The sequence below is a fragment of the Lepidochelys kempii genome, chromosome 2 (genome assembly GCF_965140265.1).
Source record: "Lepidochelys kempii isolate rLepKem1 chromosome 2, rLepKem1.hap2, whole genome shotgun sequence".
NCBI classification, from domain to species: Eukaryota; Metazoa; Chordata; order Testudines; family Cheloniidae; genus Lepidochelys; species Lepidochelys kempii.
The window spans coordinates 23,127,509-23,151,448 of record NC_133257.1 but is presented as its reverse complement, the minus strand read 5'-3'; the positions used below and the strand labels follow the sequence as shown (position 1 = coordinate 23,151,448).

General features: G+C 42.8%; 1 protein-coding gene across 6 annotated transcripts in view; it reads left to right on the top strand.

The window, feature by feature from the left end:
- ZHX2 (zinc fingers and homeoboxes 2) overlaps positions 1–23,940 on the top strand; it is a 113,317-nt gene that overhangs the window by 71,928 nt on the left and 17,449 nt on the right. Inside the window, exon 2 of one of the 6 annotated variants that reach the window (XM_073330228.1) lies at positions 22,141–22,308. The exons of 4 other annotated variants lie outside the window; for them this stretch is intronic. The gene's annotated coding sequence lies outside the window, so the exon portion shown is untranslated. Of the gene's footprint in view, positions 1–9,011; positions 9,332–22,140; positions 22,309–23,940 lie in introns of all 6 variants that reach the window. One more of the 6 variants, XM_073330226.1, reaches the window with a different exon arrangement.

Sequence of the window (23,940 nt, the reverse complement as noted above, 5' to 3'; positions counted from 1 at the left end):
GCCATGACATCACACCTTTTCTCCCCCTTTTATCTTCACCCAGAGACTGATTTGCCCTTCTGCCTCCTTCTGGACCTCAGAACAAGTGTATATGTTCCTAATGTATAATGCAAGACCTCCTCCCTTTTTTCGCTGCCTGTCCTTCCTGAACAAATCCTTCCATACCAGTGTTATAGTCAGGAGATCTATTCCAGCAAGTCTGTGATGTCAGTTAAGTCATAATTTAGTTTAGGTACTAATTCTTCCAGTTCTTCCTGTTTGTTTCCTATACTCCTTGCCATGCATTCATCTCCAGGATGCTCATGTCCCTACCTAGGCCTTTCCCTCAACTAGGAGGATGGATGAGAATACAACCTGCATCCTGACTCCTTCACCCTCACTCTCAGAGCCCTGTAGTCAGGGCTGGCTCTAGGCACCAGCAAAACAAGCAGGTGTTTGGGGCGGCACATTTATAGGGGCAGCATTCCAGCGCCGGCCATGCCGCCCCTAGAAATGTGCCCCAGCTCACCTCCGCCTGCTCCCCTGAGCGTGCCGCCGCCTCTCTGCTTCTCCCCCCTCCCTTCCAGGCTTGCCGTGCGCAAAACAGCTGTTTCGCGTGGCAAGCCTGGGAGGGAGGGAGGAGAAGCTGAGCGGCGGCACGTTCCGGGGAGGCAGCGGTGGTGGAGCGGAGGCGAGCTGGGGCGGGGAGCGGTTCCTCTACCCTCCCCTTGGCCCATTACTTCCTGTGCTTACCGCACACCCTCGCTCACCTCTGCACCGCCTGCTCCCCTGAATGCGCTGCCTCTCGCTCGCCTAAGAGGGAGGGGGGAGATGCGGAGCGGCAGCATGTTCAAGGGAGCAGGCAGAGCAGAGGTGAGCTAGGGTGGGCGGTTGCGGCTGGGGGGAGCTGCAGGAAGCAATCGGGGGAGGGGAAATGTGGCACGCCCGGGGGAGGGGGCAGGCCCAGGGATTTGGGGAAGGGGTTGGGAAGGGGCGGAGTTGGGACAGAGCCGGGAGCAGAGGGGGCACGAAAAAAAGTGGGGGCGGCCAAAAATTTTTTTTGCTTGGGACAGCAAAAATCCTAGGGCTATCCCTGCCTGTAGTCATTGTCAGTCTGGTCCGAGTCAGACCTGGCAATATCGTTAGTGCTCACGTGGATGAGCAGCATGGGGTAAGGGTCAGAGGGATGGATCCGCATGGGCAGCCTTTCCGTAATGTATCGGATGCGGGCTGCAAGCAGCCAGCACACCACATTATGTCTGGTCAGCAGATGGATGCCTCCATTCTCCTCAGAAGGGAGTCCTCAGCCACCACCACCACCACCCTACATCTCCTCCTCCTAGGTGTGGTGGCCATGAGTCTCCGTGAGGGACTGTAATGTTACACCTGAGAAATCTTCATTTTACCCATGTACATTTAACACCCAAAACACAGACCCCTGTGCCATTATTGCAGCAAATTCATGGACTTCAATTTCCTTGACACTTTTAGACCTCTTCATGCCCTAAATTCACCTTTCCTGAAGCAAAATAAATCCCATGCACCAACCCTCAGCGTTGATACCTACAAAGTATATTATGGAGGTTAAGGTTGAATTCCAATTTGAACTCCATGTTTCCAATCTGTCAGTTCAGCATTCATGAATGGAGAGCCATTCTGGGTAGGACTGCTCCTAGATAATATAACGTCACATCTTCCAGGGATGTTGTATTGGATTTAACTTCCTTTTAAAGAAGGTAAATATTGACCCCTAAGCATTTCCTTTAAAGAGAAACTTTTCAAAAATTGCATTAATGGGCCTTTTTGAAGATAATCCATTTTAGAAAGAAGGTAGGCTTTTCCAAAAACAGGTTTCCAAGCCTTTAGAACTTATTTCCAGTCCATGTTTTAAAAATTAATTCCTGCTTCTACACAACCTTCTTAAAGTTCAGATGGACAGTCAGCAGGGTCAAATGTCAGTTTACTGACAACTGTGATAAGGTTTAACCTTTTTACATGGTCCTCATTTAATTTAAACGGAACGTCAAGAGAGAATTAAAAACAAAAGCATTATGGGGTGCATTAACTTTCCCCTTTTGTGTGTGCTTTCTTTGGAGAGAGTCTGGGGAGTCTCTTCATGTGCATATAAATGCAAAGTATTATAAAAATTAGTGCAGGGAACATGTTTTGTGGTGGCTACCATATTGGCTGAAGCACCAGAGACTGAGCTGGAGACCTTGCAAACTAATAGATGCGTGTCTATAGCTTGACCTAAAGCACCAGTTTCTGAAACTGAAGCAGACCCATTTCTTCTGTGCATCAGGCACAAAGGGATGAAGCATAATACACATTCCCCAGGGGATTATGTCTCCATCAGCGGGGCATGAAGATATTCACCTAATCAACCATTTGCATGTCTCTACCAGTTTCACCATGAGGAGGAGTGATGGAGCTATCACAGAACTGGATGATGCTTTTGTCATGAAAGTATTGCAGGCAAAACTTGCCTGGTTCCAGGTTTCATGGCAAACCCAGAACCTGTGCTGGTTTCTGAACCTTCAGAAACCCTGGCCAGACTTACAGCCTTGAGAATGTGCCATTGGAATCTGCAGCTTGTAATGGCTTCAGACTGAAACTGGTCAGAATTTGGGAATTTGCTGTGAACACCTGCAGTTAGAAACAAGGGGAGATTGGCTGGACCATTGTAAACAGGAGGTGCCAGATGCTATGGGGAATTCAATTAGAGCTAAGGTTGCTTAGCTCCTCACAGGTTCAAGCCCAGAGATCACAGAGCTTCTCAGAACTCTGCAGGTGCTCAGCCTCCTTTCTAGGCCAGAGCTGCTTTAAACAGCCTCCACAACCCTCCCCAAGTAGAACGACTTCTCCTGCCCCAGGGATGAGCCCTGGGGACCAAGGGAGGTGCTATGGGAGAGAGGATGGGAGCTCCATTGTGATTGCTGGGAAGGATGAGAGAAAGTGTTCTAGTGTGGTTGAATTGATGAGCAAAGGGGAAGGCATCAGGAGGATGGGGAGGGGGCAAGTTATTCCTTTATTCCCGATCCCCATTTTCTTCTGGGTCCTAGTGACTTCATAATTCTGTTCATTTTCCCCTTTTTTCCCAGCTGATGGGGTGTGACCCAGCAGGTGCCCTTTCATGACCCACCCGAGGATCACACCTCACAAACTGAGACACACCCCACTAGAATCCATGCAACAATATAGACACAGGTACCAATCTAATGGCTCCTACATGGTAATCTCTTTATTAAAAACTGGAAAGGCTTATGCAACATCATCAAAGCTCTGGTGTAGGAAGGGCTGACAGAAAATGTCCTGTTCACCTAATGCCCCTTTTATAAAGCATCTGTAGTAGGTGTAAATGGACTAGATTTTTCTTTTCATTCCTTTTTTTTTCATCATTTCTCTGCTCCTTCTTCATAGGAACTTCACTGCTGCATTAAAGAGATTACAGGTGCATTTCATCTCTATTTTTTTCCCCATTTTACTTCTTCCCAGCAAGCCTCAGTGGGGGAAAAAAAAAATAAAAACCTATTGATTTATAGCTTGCTCTCCTGCTAGGAGAGATTGACCTGCTGCTATGCATCTTCAGACAGTGTTCCTTTTGAGACACTGAAGGTTGGAAGCAGGGCTGTGTTAAAAGGTGTTCCTCCCCTGGAGCTAGCTGCACCCCAAAGAAATTGTGATCACATGCAGTGTTGTTTTATATCTTCACATCTGTTCATTTTTTGTGGACTCAGAGAGGGAAAACGCATTTTCTTTTATTAAATAGCCTTTTGATTTCTCACGCTGGATCTAGCAGAAAACTTGTCTCGCTCATTCACTCACTTTTCTCTCCCCCTTTTTGTCTCAATATGTTTTCACATAGGCCTTGGGCGGTACTTTTTTCCCCCTTCTCCTCTAAAATGCTAAGATTGGATCACATCCAACATTTCTTTCAGTGGGTTAAATAATTTGTGCTGCTCCTCCAGGTTTAATGCAAGAGTCTCTCCCTTGTAGCTTACGGTTCTTGCATCTCTAGGACTGGAAACACAGGGTAAGCAGCATTCTTCAAGCTGGATGTTGGTACATGAACTGGGAATGGCCTCTTTCAGAGCAAATACTTACAGATACATTCAGAATATAATGTATTTATCGCAGCAGTCACCTTGTTATTTCACTTTAAAACATTAAAATAACTCTTTAGAAGTTTTCAGAAGTTTTCTAAACTTTCTAACTTTTCTAGTTCCTGCTATTTGCTATCAACAGTATATTGCTCCAACTTCAAACATACTTGATACTGACAACAGGATGGCCATCGCTTTCTAAAAGGTGAACTAAACTACATTAAACACTTTGGGCTAGATCCTCTGATTGATGTTAATGGTGTTAGACCAGTTTATACAATGGAATTAGGCAGATTTTACACCAGTTGAGGAACTGGCCCATTCTCTTTTGAAGTTCAGCATCCTGAATCATTAACAGAGTACAGATAGACCTAAGATCAAGGTTTTGTTCTTCCTTCTCCCACCCCTTCATGCAACAGTTGATTACTTCAGTCCAAAAGCAGTGCTAGGAGGGTAGCCCCTGGTTCTTTCTGAGTGTGGTGGTGTGCTCCAATGTTACAAGAGAGCAAAAGGTTCTGAGCTCAATTGCTGGCAGCTGAAAAACTTTCCAAATTCACATTAAATACAGGCAGAGATTTGGGATATAATCCAAATACTAGAGATAGGCACAGACTTGGAATTATTCCCCCCTTCTCTCTCACACACACAGAACAAAAGAGTGGTTTGGATTTTGATCTCATTTTATCTGAAACTCCAAAGTTTGGGATGGATAAATGATTCCAGTTTGAGGCTGATTGTAATGTAATTGAGGCTGTTATGTTCTGATTGTAACAGAAACCATTTAGATCTAGAATATGTCTCTGCATAGTCTTTTTGTTTTCACATTGTGTTTCACCAGATTGGCTTTATTTTATGTCTTTGTCTATTGTTGTATACACAAGGTAACCTATTGGGAAGTGTCTGTCGTACCTCTTCAAAACTGCTCTACTTTTCCTTTCTCCTTCTCATGTGAAAGGTGGGAACTTTTACTGAGGATTGAAATGTTTCAAAAGAGAAACAGAAGCACAAGTGGCTTCTTCTGCTCCTGATGTGTGGGGAAAGGGATGTAAAGGGCCACTGATCTGTACCATTCCCAGCCTCACTTGCTCACCTACAGCAATACCTCTTTGTGTCTGACCTCTGCTATTTCATATCTTGTCTTGAGGCCACTGAAGATGCCAAGTGAACGGATGCATTTTTCTGTATCGGGCTCTGGAGTTTTTTAACACAGTATCGCTCGTCCTCTTCAGAGGCTACATAAAAGAGTCCCTGTAGGTATTTTCTCCTAGATGGTGGGAGACCCTGGCCACGCCCAATTATCTACACTGGGTGGCTTATACACAGGCCCCTGTATCTTAGCTTTTGCCAGGGGAACCCCTCCCTTTGCAGGCCTTCTTAAATCTCTTCTGATGGGGAATCAGTAGGATTGCCAACCCTCCAAGATTGTCCTGGAATCTCCAGAAATTAAAGATTAATCTTTAATTAAAGATTATGTCAGGTGATAAAATCTCCAGGAATACATCCAACCAAAATTGGTAACCCTAGGAATCAAAAGAAAAATTAAATGTCACAGCGCACCTGAGAATAACTTCTTCCCAGAGCCTCCTCAAAAGGAAAAAGGCCAACAGTATGTCCTTACTTCAGGGCCATCTGCATAGAAGTTTTCGAAGTGGCCTTCTGTCTGGACTGCTGGGAGTTTGCCTGTACGGTCAGGATGGAGATCGCCTAGATGGGAGTGCCCCCTACAGCTTCCTGCTCAGGATGGTCTCTCCCCTCAGCTGACTGCAGTTTCCTCCTTTTTAAGGGCCTTCTCCCTACCATACATGATTGGCAGGACAGGGATAGCCTGCACACAGGGCCTCTCTTGCACTTCCTCATCAGTGTGGGGTCTATGCACCACGTCACAAGCTGGCTCAACAAATGTACCCCTAAAGGTTTCCAGCCATCTTCATTCAAAAGCATGACCTCTACCGGTGGTCTGTCCAGGGGACAAGTGTCCTTAACACAAACATCCCCATAGCGGGAACTAACTGGCACCTTCCCAGTGGCCTTAGCAAATAGATCCAGAATAGAATCGGCAATAAGACTGAACTCTTAGCCTAAGAGCTGGTGTGATGGTAGCTCCCCTTCCCTTCATGGTCAGGGTTCTAGTTCATTGGTAAAGCAGCAAGAAGAAGACTGTGCTACCGCAAACTGTGCTGCACTTGTTCAATAGGTGATTAAAAGACCTTGAGACTCGCAGGCAGGCAGTCTCTTTAAGTGAGATTGAGACAGAGATCCCATGAGGCAGGAAAAATATCTCCTAGGTTTCTATTTGCTGATGCCTACTGATAACTCACCCATTTAAACCACCAAGTGGGGTGAAGGAATAGTAGGAGGCACAGAAAGTTGCTTAGCATGGGGTGATGGAGATCCCCAGCTGCGACCTGGATGGTGGGACCACTGAGCCCTCCAAACCCACCAGCCTGGCTGCCTCTCACACTGTGATGCTAGTGTTAAGCTTACAAACCCCTGACAGGCACTGCACTTACACAGCCATCCACAGGCAGGGACACACGCAACTGAGTTACATGAATGATCTCCCAGCCACGCATCTACCATCAATAGAGAGGCTCCAGCCAATTCCCCCCAGCTGTGCAGCCCAGAACTGTACTGTCTTGCACTAGTCAGAAGCCTGGCCAGTGTAAATTCATTACTTAGTTCGCCGCCACGTCATAGGAAAGTGGACATACACCAGTCTTTATAATCTGAGCTAAGATTTCCCACTGGTAAAACATATATATACACACTGTAAAGTTAGAATTTAGACTGCATTTCTATTTTATTTCTTAATATCTAAAATATATAACAGATGTATAAATACAGAAAGCTAGATTTTAAGTGATTATAAGTACCAGGCATAGAGATCAAATTTGGTTACCCAAGAAATAAAACAGAAATGCAGTCTAAACTCTAACAGACTAAGCAAGAGTTGAATCAAGCAATGTCTCACCCTAACAGATGGTACAGGCAGGTTACAGTTCCTCCATACATAAACTGGACACCCTTCCAGCCTGGAACCACTCTTCCCCAGTTCAAAGTCTTTTTCTTCCAGGTGTTCTTCCAAGTGTTGAGATGCGGGGGTGGGGGGGAAAGAGGCCAAATGATGATGTCACTGTCTCTCTTTTATACCTTCTTCCAGCTGCTTGAAAGATCCTTGCTGTGATATGGGGGTCTGTCAGTCTTAGGGTGACCAAATATCCTGATTTTATAGGGACACTCCCGATATTTGGGGCTTTTTCTTATATAGGCTCCTATTACCCCCCCTCCCCGATTTTTCACACTTGCTATCTAGTCAGCGTCCATTGGTCAAACAGTCATCATTGCCTACCTCCTCTAAGGAGCCTCTGGGATAGTGGATTGTTTTCTTGATGGGCCATTAACGCACTCTGGGCCCTCCTTTGTTGCAACTTGTTTCCCAACCTCACAAAGTCTTTCAGTAACATATATAGCAATACTTCATAGCTTCACATACAATGACAGCACATACAATCCAACAGAATATTAATGTTCGACAGATCAAGACTTTTAAAATTATACCTCACAAGGCTTACTTTGTACAAAACATATAATTATATAACCGTGGTGAAGACGAGGGTTCCAGGGTGCTTACTTTGAGGTACAGAGTGTCCTACATAGTGCAAAAGGAGATTTGAAGAATAAAGGAAAATGCAGTTTGAATTTTTCAGATAGAGTCCCACCAATGAAGGCACTAGCAAAGGGCATGTGAGGGGACTAGTTAAGGGAGAAAGACACAAAATGTGTAGTGTGATCCATCTCCTGATGTGCCAAACTGAAATTGCATTTAAAAAAACTCACCCTGGCTATCAGAAAGCTGGCCTCAATAAAATGGACCCACAAGCAGATCAGTGCAATGCCAGGAATGGAGATGATAGAAAAGAATGATGATGTCATCAAAAGACAGATCACAACTTTGGCACAAATTGCATCTCAGCTGGGATTTGGGAAAGGGGAAGTGATCACAGCAAGCAGATCACTGCCACTGCAATAAGAATCTTAAGAATAAAGACAGGTTTCAGAGTAGCAGCCGTGTTAGTCTGTATCCGCAAAAAGAACAGGAGTACTTGTGGCACCTTAGACACACACACAATCTATATCTTCTTACTATATGTTCCATTCTATGCATCCGATGAAGTGAGCTGTAGCCCACGAAAGCTTATACTCAAATAAATTCGTTAGTCTTTAAGGTGCCACAAGTACTCCTGTTCTTCTTAAGAATAAAGTAACTTTTATACAACACAGATAATTATAGCAGTAGATTTCTTTTTCTTGGACTCCCAGAGAATACTAAAGAAAATGGGCCCTATATATATCCTACAGTAAATGGATGCCTGTTGCTTTGGCTCTACAAGTATAATCCTGCCAGATCTAATTTTCTCGGTTTTACAGAATTGTCTTGAGAGTATGGGTGCTGGAACCAGGGGTGCTGGGCGTGCTGCTGCACCCCATGGCTTGAAGTATTTTCCATCGTTTACAGTTTGGTTCAATGGCTCTCAGCACCCTATCTTTACAAATTGTTCCAGCAGCCCTGCGTGAGACCCTCCCAACAAGAATAACTCTAGATTGCTCCATTAAATAGGCATAATCAGCACAGAATTTTGCCAGTGATAAGGAAGCAGGATATTGTTTAGAAGGGACAGAAAATCCCTGGATTTTCCCTGCTTTAACTAGAATCAGATTTGGATCCAAAATAGTTACAGAAAACTATTGGACTGGGTTGCACGGCTACATTTTACGCATAAGATATATAGGCATGTGCCCAGGACCCCAGCCGCTGGAGAGGTGTGATAATGCTAAAACCTAGGCTTTCATTTAAATGAAAAAATTGTTTCTAGCCTTTATTGTCGCAAAAGAAAGCTTGAAAACGTGACCCATGTTTAATTGCTGCAGGGCTGTCTTCAGACTGCTTCCAGGAGAACTCCAGGAGCAACTTCAAGTATCCTTCACTAGAGCCAGGGAGAAGCTGTCAAGCTTCCACCTGCCTCCATGCAGGCCAGGCCCCTTCTCTGGATGGGGGGAGCCTGTCACTTCTGTGATTCTGGGAGCAATCCCCTGCTGCCGTTCAGGGGATGAAAGTAGCCTAGGCTCCCATCGCTGCCTGAGGAGACGGCACTAGCACCAGTCCACCCGCTCTACTGGAGTGGTGGCCGTGGGGGTCCACATGAGACAGTGCCTATGACCCCAGATTGCCTTAATCCAGACCTGTGTGGGTGAGTAGAATGATTTTAGGCAGCATTGCTCAAGTGATTTATTAATGTAATCTGCCTTTTCTGTTTCGGAAACAATATATTGAATATACTGTAGTATAAAAATTAAACATCTGGGGGCGGTGGGGGTGTCCTATAAAAACAAAACACCACCACCTGTGAATGCATTTAAAAGCTCTACAGAGCTGGTTACCAGTTTGAGATAAGATCCATTCAAAAGAGAGATGTAAAATTGTTGCCTTTCTCTGATGTCTTCAGTTTCCTGAAGTAACTCGATTCTTAGATTAGAGAAACCAAGATGGAGCTTTTAGCACTCTTTCCCCTCCCCTTTCCCCAGCCCCCCAAAAAATGTATTTTAGTGCTAGCTGGTTACAAAATCAGCAGTTCTTGGAACTTCAGAGTAATTTGTGAATCTTTTCCTCTTGTGAGGGTTTTGTGTATTTTACTGCCAGATGTACTACTGGCTGTTGACATGTCTGTTGTCGTTTAAAGACTGATTGTTTATTTGTTTGGGGCCTTTTTTGCAGAGTCGAGGAAAGGAGGAGTGGAACTGAGTGAGAAACTAGTATATAGTCTGGTCTAGGGTTGCCAGGTGTCCAGTTTTTGACTGCAAAGTCCAGTCAAAAAGGGGACCTGGCAGTGTCTGGTCAGATGTACTGACTGAGGATACCAAAAATCCAGAACCAAAGGAGATGGGAGGGAGGCACCGGGTCATCAACCCGCACCAGCCCCTGTTCAGCTGGGGCTGCTTCCTACCTGCATCTTGTGGGAAGGCAGCAGGCTCCACATCAGGCTGCAGTTCCCATCCCAGCCCTGGAGCAGAGGAAGCAACGAGGAAGGAGGAGGGGAAAAAGCAGAAAGCAATGGAGGGAGAGGAATGAGAAGGGGGGCGGGGCCTTGGGGGAAGAGGCGGAGCAGGGGCGAGGCCTTTTAGAGGAAAAGGTGGAACAGGGGGCAGGACCTCAGGGGGAAGAGGCGGGGGGGGAGGTTCCAGTTTTCAGAAATTAGAAATTTGGCAATGCTAGTCTGGTCTCCTTGCTGTCCTCCTTCTTTCGACCTGTCTGTAGCTCTTCTCATGCTTTTCACACTTTGTGATCCTCCTGTACTGCATTGTAGATTATTAACGTCTTGTTCTGACTGAGAAAACATGTATTTTAGCACTCTGCAAAACTCAGCCTTTTGTGTTCACAGGGGCCTCATGAAGATTTTTTTTTTTTGCAGGGGGTGGGGAGCGAGTGAGTCATACCCTTAGTTGCACCTTCAATTTGTGGGTTATTTTGAAATTAAGATTCCAAGAGAAATTCACATGACACTGTGAAGTTCTGTGCTGTGTTTGGATTCAAACAGAATTTTGACTGGCTTCTGACTGAAAACATCTTTCCATTCCATTTGGCTTGAAAGGCAGTCCAGGCTGCGCAAAGTACAGTTCTTTACTGAAATAATTATATGTAGAATTTTTATAACACCTTCCATCTGAGATTTTCAAAGTGCCTCGTTGACAAACAGGCCTCACCATATCCCTGCAAATTAGGGGCATACTGTTGAGCACAGGTCAGAGATGTGGAAACGGAGAAATAGAAAGATATTAACACTTTCTTTCAATTTCCCCTTCCCCCCTGCGAAATTTAGCCTTTAGAGAATCCATCATGTCTAGCAACCACAGAACAGCACTGGGGTTTAGAGCAGGAGGAAAGAAGTTGAGGGAGGAATAAGAAACATAAAAGGAAAACTGAAGTATGACATTGAAGTGATGTTACAAACCTAGGCCTAGATCCTGCTTCCCTTCCACTGATTCAGATGGGCGTAGGATTGTGAAGCTTTGAGTTTATTTACACTTTTGTACTTCCATTAGCTGTGTTTTATTTTGCACTTGCTGTATTTCATTCATCCTAATATAATCCTTTTGGAGAAGGGCTAATACATTCTGCCTTTTGCATGAATACACTAGTTACAAGAAGTATTTAAAATAATTTCTTCAAATACTTGATAAAGAAATAAAGCTGTTAAATGCCTAGACTTAGCATGCACCAAAAAAGGCAAAATCAAATAACAAGTGGACCTACTAAGTGGGAACTGAGAATTATTTCTCTAAGTGGATGTTTTCTGTATGCCTAACCCAGTGTTTTCTTTGTAAAACAAGAGATCCCTCCTACTCATTGAAATGTCCATATGTAATTCCCTGTTTCTGCTTTTTTGACCCATTGCTCAAGATACATTATAGCAATCTTATTTATCTGCACATATTTTCTCCCTGACTTCCATATTGCTTTCTCCCACACCAGTCCATACAAAGCAATGCTGCTAAGGACCACATTCCTTGCCTGTGGATCTGATCTGATCTTGTCACATGCAGTACACCCCTCTGAATTCCTGTCTTGGCTTACCCCTGTATTCCATTCCAGATTGTTCAAGCTTCCTGTCCTCCTCTTCAACACCAACACCACCCCCCTCCACACACACACACTCTTATCTGATTTTTTTCTCTTATGATGTCATCCCAGTCCTCCACTCCACCAGTGATGTCAGCCTCAGTACCCCATATGTCTGCGTTTCACAATCACCTCTTCACTTTATTCCATGCTGCCCCCTCAGCATGGGCCATCTTTCCTGAGCTGCAGTACAAAGCCACTGCTCTCTTCTCATTCAAATCCTTCTCAAAGACCCTCTCTTTCTGCAGTGCTTACAAGAGACTAAGGGCCAGATTTTCAGGGGTGCTGAGTACCTTTTCCTCTCATTGACTTCAGTTGAAATCCTGGGGGCTCAGCACCTCTGAAAGATTTCTGGTCCGCTGAATTTGATGGGAATCCATTCATTGGTTTCATGGCCACTGGACTAAGTCTAAGTCACGTCAAATACTTACTAATTTTATTTATCTTCAGTCCATCATCCTGTGCTCTGTGTGTTGCAGAGCAGTTACATAATTTGATTAGGTTTCAGAGTAGCAGCCATGTTAGTCTGTATTCGCAAAAAGAAAAGGAGTACTTGTGGCACCTTAGAGACTAACCAATTTATCTGAGCATAAGCTTTCGTGAGCTACAGCTCACTTCATCCGATGAAGTGAGCTGTAGCTCACGAAAGCTTATGCTCAAATAAATTGGTTAGTCTCTAAGGTGCCACAAGTACTCCTTTTCTTATTGCATAATTTGGTTACTGTTCTCTGTGTGCAACTACTAACTGACAGGGTTTAGCAAAAAAAACTTCTCCAAAGAGGAGGTTATTACAGATTTATTCACTACTTCTTGCACCTTCCTTTAAGAATCTGGTATCTATCTGAGAGAGGACATCAGAAACCAATGGCAGTTCTAAGGATGAATGTGCCGTGCAAAGTGTAAAGCAAGTGATTGATATTGCTCTAGTTTGATCACACCATCTATAAAGCTACTTGAGGGCAAGAAGAATCCTGGAATTCAATGAGCAATATATTTGAGTCTCTAGTAAAAGAACATAAGAATGGCCATACTGGGTCAGACCAATGGTTCATCTAGGGCAGTACTCTGTCTTCTGACAGTGGCCAATGCCAGGTGCTTCAGAGGGAATGAACAGAACAGGCAATCATCAAGTGATCCATCCACTATTGTCCACTCCTAGCTTCTGGCAAACGGAGATTAGGGACACTCAGAACATGGTGTTGCATACCTCCCCATCCTAACTAATAGCCATTCATAGACCTTTCCTCCATGAACTTATCTAGTTCTTTTTTGAACCCTGTCATATTTTTGGCCTTCACAACATACCCTGGCAAGAAGTTCCACAGGTTGACACTGCATTGTGTGAAGAAATACTTCCTTTTGTTTGTTCTAAACCTGCTGCCCATTAATTTAATTAGGTGATCCCTAGTTCTTGTGTTATGTGAAGGAGTAAATAACATTTCCATGTTCACTTTCTCCACACCAGTCAAGATTTTATAGACTTCCATCCTATCACCTCTTAGTCGTCTCTTTTCCAAGCTGAAAAGTCCCAGTCTTTTTAATCTCGCCTCATAAGGAAGCTGTTCCATACCCCTAATAATTTTTGTTGCCCTTTTCTGAACCTTTTCCAATTCTAATATATCTTTTTTTGAGATGTGGTGACCGATTTGCACACAGTATTCAAGGTGTGGATGTACAATGAATTTATATAGAGGCATCATGATATTTTCTGACTTGTTAGCTATCCTTTTCCTAATGGTTCCTAACATTCTGATAGCTTTTTTGACTGCTGCTGCACACTGAGCAGATTTTGTTGAGAGGATTATCCACATTGACTCCCAACATCTTTCTTGAGTGGTAACAGCTCATTTAGACCCCATTATTTTGTATTTATAGTGGGGAATCAGGATTATGTTTTCCAATGTGCTTTACTTTGCATGGATCAACACTGAATTTCAGCTGTCATTTTGTTGCCCAGTTTTGTGTGAGTCATTTGTAACTCTTTGCAGTCTGCTTTGGATATAACAATATTGAGTAATTTTGTGTCATCTTCAAATTTTGATACCTCATTGTTTTACCCATTTTTTCCAGATAATTTATTAATATCTCGAGCAGCACTGGTCCCGGTACAGATCCCTGGGGGACACCATTATTTATCTCTCTCCATTCTAAAAAATGACCATTTTTTCCTCCTATCTGTTTCCTATCTTTTAATCAATTACTGATCCATGAGAGGACCTTCCCTCTTTTCTGATGACTCCTTACTTTGCTTAAGAGCCTTTGATGAGGGACCTTGTCAAAGGTTTTCTGTAAATCCAAATACACTATATCCACTGGACCGCCCTTGTCCACATTTGTTGACCCCGACAAAGAATTCTAACAGATTGGCCAGGCACAATTGCCCTTTACAAAAGCCATATTGATTCTTCCCCAACAAATTGTTTTGTATGTTTCCAAACCAGCTAATGTTGCAAAGAGGCCCACTGATAGGGTTGCCAGGTGTCCATTTTTTTGACTGGAACACCCAGCCATTAAAAGCCCAGTTGGCGGAGCTGGTAGGCTCCCTACGTGCCTCCGTAAGGGGCCGGCATTTCCGTCCTCTGGCTCCTAGGCGCAGGGGTCATCAGGGGGGCTCCAGGCACTGGAGCCTGAATCTCCGCCCACGCCTGAATCCCTGTCCCAGCCCTGAGTAGGGTGACCAGATGTCCCAATTTAATAGGGACAGTCTTGATATTTGGGGCTTTTTCTTATATAGGCACCTATTACCCCCTTCCCGATTTTTCACATTTGCTGTCTGATCACCCTAGCCCTGAGCCCCCTCCCGCACCCAAACTCCCTCCTAGAGCCTGCACCGCAATCTCCTGCCACAGCCCTGAGCCCCCTCCCATACCCAAACTCCCTCCTGGAGCCCACACCCCCTCCTGCACTCCAACCCCCTGCCACAGCCCTGAGCCCCTTCCTACAGCAAAACTCCCTCCAAGAGCCTGTACCCCCTCCCACACTGCCTCAGCCTGAAGCCCCCTCCCACACTCCAAACCCCTGATCCCCAGCCCGGAGCCTTCTCCTGCACCTCAAACCCCTCATCCCTGGCCCCATCCCAGAGCTCAGACTCCCAGCCAGAGCCTGCACCCCCTCCTACTACCCAACTCCTTGCCCCAGCCCAGTGAAAATGAATGAGTAAGGGTGGGGAAGAGTGAGCAACAGAGGGAGGGGGGATGGAGTGAGCGGGGGCTGGGCCTCAGGGAAGGGGCGGGGCCTCAGGGAAGGGGCAGGAGGCGGGACAAGTATGTTCGGTTTTGTGCAATTAGAAAGTTGGCAGCCTTACCCACTGAGAGAGAACACCATAATCTGTCTGAGACTCATCACTCTTTGCTGTAATTCAGATTAGAATTAGCAGTAATTAATGCTACAAAAAATTTGCTTGCTTCCTTGTGTCTTCCCTGCCTGCCCATTTAAAATGGGAAGAAAGGGAGTGTAAGTTTGAGAGAGAGGTTTGTTTTTTTCCACTGGGCTATGCACAATCAATTTTGGGTGGCAAGGGGAAAGAATTGCCTTGTGCACCCAAATTCTAGCATGTACAGAGGCCTTTTGTGACCTTGCCAAATCTTTGTTGTAGCAAACCATTACTGTGCAAAGAGGGCAATGGCTTTACACTGTGTCAAATCTGAGTGGTGAAATACGCTTAGGAGAGGAAGGGGAAGCTCGTTCTATCATGTGATCTGAAATGGCAAAGCGTGTTTGTTTGCCATTGTGCCTAATAGATGCCTGATTTGCAAGTAGTAATGCTTAATAAACTGTAAAAGCACACCTGAAATATCAGGCATTATATGGTTGGACAGTCCTTTTCCCTAGGAATGGGCACTGTTTGAAAGGTTTTCTAGCAGGGATGTGTGTTTGCAAACTATCCTTATATTCTCACCCACTTCGCAAGTGAGGGGTGCATTGTCCTAAAGGAAACATGTATCTGAGTCTAAGTTTAATTTCCTGTATTTGAGACTCTTTTCTTAACTCTTGAAGTAGTTATTGTCTCATTTGTTACAAAATGAAACCAACTTCACTGACTATCATTTCATAGAGTGCATTTTTGAAAAACTTGACTATATCCACAATTTAGAGGTTGATGGGAAGGCCGAATTCAGTGTAATTATAATGATGGTTTTCATTTGTGAAGTTGCTACCATGGAAGCTAGGTACAATGATTCTTGAGCCAGTTCGCTGAAAGCAGCATGCTGTTCAGTTTCTTATTATTCTAAATAAATGTGTTGCTTGTGAGAGATGCTGGGAGACTGTGTACCCTACTGTTATTAAACAGTGGGTGTTGTGAGAATAAATACACAAAAAAGATTGTAAGGTGCCCAGATACTACAGTGATGTGGGTCATATAAGTTCCACAGATAGATAAGTACCTAAGATAGAAGTCTGTGTGTTTAGAGGGGACACAGAAAGGTATACTTTCCAATTGCTGCAAGGGATTTTAGCTTACATTAATGGAAATCACCTGGCAACACTTGAAAAAAAAAAAAAAATGTCCCCTAGCTGTGGCGTTGCATTTTGATGGGCATCTACAGAATACTTTTGAAAATGATTTTTCCTTTCAACAAGTTACAATAAGATAAATTTTAATTAAAAAATATGTGACAAGATTAGATTGGATCCCAGTTATATCTTTGCACAAAAGCCTCTCATTTAAAACTAAATCCTCTAATCACCATGGGATTAAAAAAATAGAGAGACAAGAAAACCTAACCATTTTAAAATACTCCCTAGTCAAGTACTGTATTCCTTGTATCATTTTGGCTATGCTTTAAAAAGGAAACCATCACCACCACCACCTGTACAAAGTAATCCGTCACAATGGGGCCATATAGATTTGGCCAGCTGATCTCCATCAAAAGCTTCTCTGTCTTATAAAAATACTTTTGCACAAGATCTTTGTGATATCTTGGGGTGTGTTTCTTTTAAAAGCTAGGAGAGGCAAGTTTTATGTTAATATCATCCAGTGCTGACTGTGACTGCAGGGGAACTAGATAAAACTTTAGGAAGAAGCTGTACCAAACAAACTGCTTTCTCCACTGACGGGAAAAATAAAGGCTGGAGTACAAGGCTGAGATTTTCAAAATGGGTGCCTGAGGTTCATCTCCTAAATCCGTATTTAGGTCCTGACTCAGCCAGGAACTTAAGGATGTGAGTAGTACCAAAGACTTCAGTGGGACTGACTTTTCTGTGCTTAAAGCTAGATGTGCATAAGAACCTGGCTGAATCAGGGTTTTAGGTACCAAAATAAGGGACCTGATTTTCTTGGGTGCTAAGCACACAGCAGCTACCCTTGGCTTAATTTGAGAGGTACTGGATGCTCAGAGCCTATGAAAACCAAGCTATTTATTTAGGTGCCTAAATATGGAATAAGGACTCCTATTTTTTAAACATATTTCTGAGAGCATAGTTATTGTGCAAATACTTCTGCTGTGGTTTCCCCTGTAGTGCATCCTGCACCATTCCCTATAGTGTTAAGGCACTGAAACCTCAGGAGTTCACTTTTAGTAAAGGGTTTTAAATCTGGTTTACTTTAATTCCAGGTTGGAACCGGTGATTTAAAAATGGGAACTACTGAGATGAGATGCTAAAAAAGGGCTCTGGGCTGAACTGAAGTTCACTTTTCATGAACCTTGCCAATTTAAATGACTACAAGTGATAAGTGGCATCAGTGGCAAGAGAGAGATAAAGGAGGAAAATAAGGGAAATGGGGAAAACAGCTTTATATTGGGAGTCAGGTTGAAAACACCATGTGGGAGGAAGATTTTAAGCTATACCGTTCTCAGATTACCCTCTCCTGATCTGTAAAAAAAGGCTCAGTGAAATAGTGATCCTCCTTCAACAGTGTAAAGATGAAGTACATAGAGAAGCCCCTGAGAGAAAGGAAATAAAGTAGTTAGATAGTGACCCACCTGCATAATAAATCATTTAAATCATGCAGCCCATCCAGTTGTTTTGATAGTGCATCTTGACGGGTTGCCACACGTGCAGCAGAAACGTCTTAAGCATTTGATAGCCCCTTATTTTATATATAACTTTTATATATATACATTTATTTTGCTTTCCACCTCTGCTAGATTCTCCTGTGGAGTCCTTCTCCTATGCAACAGTAATATTACAAACCCTAAGCTTTCAAAAATCATGAGCCAGGCCCCCCAAAATCATGAAATTGACTTAAAAATCATTATATATATATATATATGGTTCTTTCTATTTGCCTTCTGGTGCTGAGGCTTTAAGAACTTCAAATATCACAAAACTAACAAAATTACAACTGCTGGCAACACTGAACAGGTGTCCAATATGTAAAGGCAGCACAATGGGTGTGTCATGGACAGCAGGGATCAAACCCAGAATCTCTGGATCTGAAAGGATGAACAGCTATGCGTGAGCTAAAAGACACATCTCTCTTAGCCAAGGCTGATTCTGTAGGCTTATCGACCTCTCTGTGTGACCCAGTCAGCAGATTGAATAAGCATGAGTTACAAATGTACATCATTAGTTTTTCAGTCTTTTGTTTTGTTGTTCCATTCTATAAGGTATATACTAAGAACTTTCCTAACTGGTCGATAATCTACTCAAACAAAAGTCTATGGGGCGGGGGGGAGGCTGAAAGGAGTATACATCATTCAAACACGTCCTTTTGATTATATGCAGGTTTTTTCGTTCCCTTCTGGGTTTTTTTTTTTCCAAATTAAAAAGTTTTCAGTGCTTGTGAAAGGTGCTAGATTGTTGATGCTGGAAACTGAAGCCCAAAATTCACGGAGCAGGTACAGCAGGGAAAGCTTTCCCACAACAAACCCCAGCGTGCCTCAACCTTCATTGCAGAAATCACTTGCAGAAGTGAGTCTCCACGTATATTTAATCCTTGGCATTTCTGCTGAGACTTAAATCAGGCATTGAATGCCCCTAACTATGCTGGTTTACTGGGGAGGGGGAGCTTTTAGCACAATAAGTTTTCTCCTCTGTGAAATCCTCTGGGCACTGCTTGGCTTCCTGTATCATTCGTGACATGTGCCATATGTTGTCTTTGTCAAGCCAGAGAACAGTGCTTTATGGGATATTTTTCAACAAACTAAAGGTCTTTTAAAAAGGCAGTTAAAACTTGTTTCCGTGCTGAATGCCCCATACGGTAGGAATGTCCAGCAGGTACAAATAGGCTTAACTCTGTTTTCTTTAACTTTGCAATTCAACTTTAAAAGCATTCATGAGTGCCTGTAAATTGATGTTGTTGCATGGAAAAGGTAATTTTTGTCTGGTTAGATGGAAAGATTGTATAATTCTTAGTGTAAACAGATGCATTTGTGGAGAGGACTGGTGCTAGAAACACAAAAGGGTAAACACTTTGTCCTATTGCTTAAAAACTGTAAACATATGAAGAGAAGAAATCAAATGATGAAGGACCTGGCTTGATCCTAGACTGTCCAATTTTCCTTGTGGTCTGGGGACACATAACCTGGTAGAGTTCTTACCTTATGTTTGAAGTGGATAAAAGTACTTCAGTGTGAGAATGTATTCCATGTAGGTGGGGAACCGCTGTAATGGAAGACACAGGAAGGAGAAAAGAAACCCAGGAGATGCCATTTAGATGTTCCATCTTAACAAATGGAGTTGATTTCTAAAAGTTGCTAGAATGAAGAGTGGTCCTTTAACCTCCCCTCCTCCCTCCTCCCCCCCCCCCCCCCCCCAGGGATAACTCACTCTTCTGTAAAGGCATCAACTGTGCTACAAAAGAGAAGAAACTAAATACTCATACAAATAATTTTCTCCATGTCAAATCAAATGTGGAAGCAGCTGGGGTTTACCAGTGTAGTGGAGGGTGCGATCTAGAAATACATTTTCTATTCTGTATCTGTAAATCATGTGCTTCCCATCTTATGGCCTTAGTTAAAGCCAATATGGAAAAAGTTAATCCAGGGATGGGAATTCAACCAGCTGAATAGGCAGGGAATTAGAGTGCCTAGGGTAATTGTGTTGTAATTTTATACTTTTCCTATTAAGAAAACTCAGAGTCAACTTTTTAAAAACTCTTTTTAGAAATCCAGAGATTGATTTTATTTTTTTACATATACACAAACAAAAACAAAAAAAACAACAAACCACAACTTTACTACCAACATTTTTTTTACACAGTGCACAATTAACCCATAGAACTTACTGCCACTGGAAATAATTGAGGCCAAGGACTTGAAAAGAGGACAGACATTTCGGTGACAATTGAGAACACTCACTATTACAAATAAGTAGGATATTTTAAAATATAGTTTTGAAAAGATATAAACCTTCATGCCATGCCTGCAGAAACAGTCTGTTCCAGTGAATAGAGCACTGGACAAGAAGTATGGAAACAGGGATTCCATCCCCAGCTTTGCCACTGATCTGCTGTTTGACCCTTGGACAAGTCACTTCACCTCCCAGTGTCCATTTTCCCTCCCACCTCTTGTCTGTTTAGCCTGTAAGCTCTTCTAGACAGAGACTGTCTCTTACTATGTTTGTGCAGTGTTTGCCAGATGGAGGCCCTCATCATGGGTGGCACCACCATGCATTACTGTACTGCAAATAATTATGTTTCAGGGTGTAAACTAACCACAAAGTGAAAAAGGGTTAGGGGAGAAACTTCCCTTTTGGACAGATTAGTCCGTGATGATCCAAAATACAAAGTCAGGGTCAACATTTTCTGACCTGAGATTGTAAGAGGCAGGCTCCTAAAACTGTACTCGGGCAACTAAATATAAGCAGCCTGAGAAGGTGCTAAGATCCTGAATCTCCCGTTGATTTCACTGGGACAAATGAGTGTCTTTTGCACTTATATTTAGGACCGTAAACATGGATGTAAGTGCCTACCTTTAAGCCGTCAACTGTAAATATTCCGACTGATGATCCTAGCTGGGAATTTTTTTTTAAAAGTCACGGCACACAGTATTTTAGTTTAATATTAAACTTAACTGGGAAGGGACTGTCCACTTGTGTATGTACAATAGCTCGTGTAGCCCTGATTCCGTGTGAGGCCTTGGACTCTTAGCAATGCAAATGACAAAGTTTATTTTTCATTATGAAAGTCTTAAAATAGCTGTCGTCTATAGTTTAAAAGTATGCAATGAGAACAAAGAACCTGTATAAATTATATAACATTTACTGGTATGTCTTGGTTTGATAAGGCCTCTCCCAGTATACATGATTTTATACCATAATAAGCCCAAATCACTATCACACTGGTCATATACAAGCCAAATTTGTTTAAAGACAAAAGGGAAGATTTTCAATGACACAGAGGGGAGTTAGACACACAACTCCTATTGGCTTTAATAATAATAAATACCACACTCCTAGTCAGTAGATCTCAAAGTGCATCACAATCTATAATGCATTTACTCTCACAATGTCCCTACAAGGTAGGGCAGTGCTATTATCTCCATCTTACAGATGGGGAACTAAAGTTCAAAGAGGCGAAGTAACTTGCCCAAGGTCACACAGGAAGTCTGTGGCAGAACAGGGAACTGATCCCAGGTTTCCCAAGTCCTAGGCTAGTGCTGTTACCACTGGGTCATCCTTCCTCTGCAGTCAGTACCCCTTGGTGCCTTTGAAAATTTCCCCTTTGAAAATTTCCTACCCTCCCAATGCCCCCAAAAAACAACATGGAATCTTGTTCTATATTTAATTGGCTGGCTATAGTGATGAAGACCAGTGACTAAAGTGACTAGTGATTTGGGGTGCTTCCTTTAAAGGTACCTTAAGGGGCACCTTAAGAGGGCCTGATTTTGTCGGAAAGTCCAGCCCTTTGTAGTGTTCCAGGGTGGGTGCCGAAAAAGCAGAGTGCCCAGAATCACTAGTCGCTTTTGGAAATCTTGACCATATGATTTTATAAGAAAGAAAAACTACAAATCACTTTTTTTCCTTTAGTCACAGAATTCTAGGTGTCAACGAACAGCCATAATCATGAACACCTGGATGTTTTCAAATTGTGTTTATGGCAATATAACATTGTTTATTTCATTTTGTCACTGCTAACATACATGAAGTAGTGTATGGGGGGAGGGACAGCTCAGTGGTTTGAGTATTGGCCTGCTAAACCAAGGGTTGTGAGTTCAATCCTTGAGGGGGCTATTTAGGGGTCTGGGGCAAAAATTGGGGATTGGTCCTGCTTTGAACAGGGGTTTGGACTAGATGACCTCCTGAGGTCCCTTCCAACCCTGATATTCTATGAAGCTAAAGTAATAGAATAATTCAAATTGTACAGAAGTTTATCTTTAACATTAACCTAATAAATTAACATTTCCACACAAGTATTATAAATCTTATTCAGAACCATTTCCATTTATCTCACCTTCTAATTCCATTTTCTTCTAATTCCATTTTATTCAACCTACAAAGAATCAAAAGGGTCTCAAGCCTCTAGCCAGCTCCAACATGAATAGAAGTTTAGAAGATCTAGTCTGTATTCCCCAGCACATTGTCCAAATGTAAACCGTGTTCCAACTTCCAAGTGTGAGATCATCCCAAAATTTTTCCCTCCTTCTACTATTTTCTTCTGTAAATCACGTAAGTCATAACCAGCCACTATATATGAACCTTCTTATGGGTCTCATTTGCCCGGGTCCATTTATGCTTATTCATTGTACATGATTAAAATGTGCTGAGCATGTAATTACAGTAGAACGTAATGGCATTTTCACTATCCTAGTTGTTATGCTTTTTTAAATTACTGCAACTGCTGCATACTAAAAACAGTTGTGGGGGGAGAAAACACTATCCCGTGTATGTTCCTTTTCATACCCTGAAATGTAACTCTCATCCCACATCCCTGGATTTGTAAGGGAATAATATTCTGTCAACATGAACATGCATTTAGCTTTTCTGAATGGAGACAGGATAATAACTCTAATATACTGCACACCTTTACCCTCTCCCCTCCCATGTTCTTTGTGTGGTGAAAAATGGGGGGTGTTGTATGATAATCGACCGTGTAATGTTAATTAAAATCTGCACTGACCTAAACTCCTCGAGTATGACTTTTGCATAGCCATGCCTCTTGGAATCAAGTGTTTCAAAGTCAAGCATGCACATCTACACTTTGAGTCTTGTAGAAGATGTGCACACACAAGTCTAAAAGGTATGGGGAGAGGATGCCATCAATGAAGCAAGTCAGAAATTAACTAGCCAGTTCAGGTATAGAGTAGATGCAGCATTGCAGAGTGCTTGGCTTTAGAGCACTGATTGTGGTAAGAAATTCTGTTGCTAAGAGGAAATAAATGCAACTGATTTTCTACTTTATAAAGTGCTCATGCAGTTTGTGAGTTGATAGAAACAGTGTCTGAATGGCATCTAAGAGGAATGAATGTAGACTGTAGTTGTTTTTCAATCAGATTGATTTGTTGCACTGTAAACTGGGATAATATCCTGAAACCTGAAGGCATAAAGACTTGGATGCTCTCTGTCAGAGATGTCCCTTCTAGCAAGCTTCAACGTGTGTTCCCCAGCTGCTTCATCTGTAAATCGCTGCGAGGAACGGGTTCCAAAGAAAAGAATTGGAGAACTGTGTGAGGCAGTTCAGAACTCAGTGAAATTAGACATCCGATCTGGGGCATTGTTTCTTGTAGCTTTTATATTGTTACAGTTTTGAGTCATAGGGTGCAATTCATTCCTTGAGTTGTGGAGACTAATGTTTGTGTTCAGGAAATTTATTATCAAGAACATACTTTTTATGGAGATTAGGCTACTGATCAATTAAACCAAAAGATTAGCAAAAAAGCCCCAACCCTCTCTGTTCAAAGTGGCGACACCACTCACACCCTTTCTATATCTTGGAAGTGAAACCCCAATTTTTTGTTTGTTTGAATTTATATTTTATTTTGATTGTTGTTGTTCTTTTCCCTGCCACAAATTCCTGGACGAAGACAGGTGCTGGGGTTTCTCTGTGCTGATGTATGGCAGAGCAGACAACTGAGTAAGACAGATCAGTTAGATTCTGTTAGCATGACAAGCCATACAAGGGATGCCAAAGTGTGTCGAGAGGAAGGTGGGGGTGTCTTTTTTTTTTTTTTTTTTTTTATTTTTAAAGCAGACAGACCTCTCGAGTATAAATCTGCAGTAGATACAATTCACCCAGGACAGGGTTGCAAACAGTTTGGGGTTTCATCCCTTACCCATTTATTATATCTGGCCAATTTTGAT